Genomic DNA, 1,705 nt, shown 5'->3' on the forward strand with positions numbered 1-1,705 from the left:
GAAGCCCTGGCTGGCCTTGAATTTCTACAATTCTCCTGCCTAGGTCTTCTGAATAGCCCCCTGGTTACAACGCTTCCTTTGATGCTGTTTCTGAATTTCAGGTTCTTTTATTCAGTAGTACCGCTGGCAAGTAACCAAACAGATCCTGAGGCTGACAGTCTGTTTTATTTAATGGTCATGAATAGAGACGTGGAGTGGATCCTCTTCTCCCAGGGCAGATCTAAGGTCTGAATCTCTGTTAGTGGTGAAGTAGAAAAGACCAATTGTTAGATACTGATTTGGTGATTTATTTAGTGATTGACTTAAAGCACTGTTTGTGCTGCTGGTTTGCCAAACATGACATCATTTGCTACCTGAAACAGAATGGCCTGGAGAAATAGTTGAAGTAATGGGTCACTGCTACTTAAAATAAATAAATAAGTAAATAAAATAAAACCTGCCTGCCACCTTGTGGTTTTAGAGTATAAAATGAGTGTACACACTGGCCCCAGGACCGAAGCCTCTCATGAGCTGTCCTGGCTCTGGTCAACAGGGGACATTTCTCTTCTGCTCTCATTGGTGGCAGAGCAGTTATTCCAGACGGATTCCCATAACAGCGACTGCTCTGTAAAGACAGGGTCTCACTCTCTACCCCATGTTTTCCTAGAATTCACTGGCTCAGGCTGGTCTTGAATGTGTGGTGATCTATTTCTGTCCCTTGCCCAGTGCTAAGATTACAGGCCTGGGCCAGAAAGGCTGACCTTGGAGCCTGGGTTTTAACTAGGACTGGGTTATGGGAATTGTGGTATGAATGCTATCGTTGATATTTTGAGAGTTTTGTTTTGTCTTGAGACAGTTTTGCTGTGTAGTCCAGACTGGGTGTGGACTGCTCAACCCTTGGCCTCCTAGCTCTGTGATCACAAGCACAGCCATCTTACCAACTCTGCCATATCTTTGTGAAGAGATCTATTTCCAGGGGTCAAGGTGCCACCTTTATTCTTTCCTAGCTTCCTATTTCTCCTAGGGAACCGGTGGGTGGCTTTCATCATTATAACAAGCCGATAATGACCCCAATGTCCAAATGGCCTCAGACTAGATGGAGCCTGGCGTGGCGGACACCTCCTGGCCCAGCGTGCCTGCACATCTGGGAATCTGTGATGGCTGAGTAGTTGGTAGCTGGAAGCATGTGGGTACTGGTAAAGAGCTTTACCTACTTCTAGCAAGCGGCATCTGGACATAAACAGAGATGGGTAGGAAAATCCATTCTAATTTTGGGACCCAGGCTGGTGACAGTGTCGCACTGCTGAGCTACAGCCTTACAGCTGTGTCTGTGCTCACTGCTAAGCATGGCAGGCATCGTTAGGGAAAAACTATAATATTGATGCACCTTCTAGGTGCCCTTTCCTTTTCATTGTTTTCCAGGTAGAATTTATGGAAAGTGGAACTAAAAGATGGCTCAGCAGTTAAGAGTACTAACTGTTCTTCCAGAAGACTAGGGTTCAAGTCCCAGAACCCACTTGGCAGCTCACAGCTATTTGTGATGCCTGACAGAGGGTGGGGGGATTGGCACACGCCTTTATTCACAGCATTCAGGGAGGCAGAGACAGGTGGATCTCTGTGATTTCGAGGCAACCTGGCTTACAGAATGAGGGCCAGAACAGGCTCTAAAGCTACAGAGAAACCCTGTCTCAAAAAATCCAAAAGTCAAAATAAATAAAATTAAATA

Source organism: Microtus ochrogaster, chromosome 15 (assembly GCF_000317375.1).
Source record: "Microtus ochrogaster isolate Prairie Vole_2 chromosome 15, MicOch1.0, whole genome shotgun sequence".
NCBI classification, from domain to species: Eukaryota; Metazoa; Chordata; class Mammalia; order Rodentia; family Cricetidae; genus Microtus; species Microtus ochrogaster.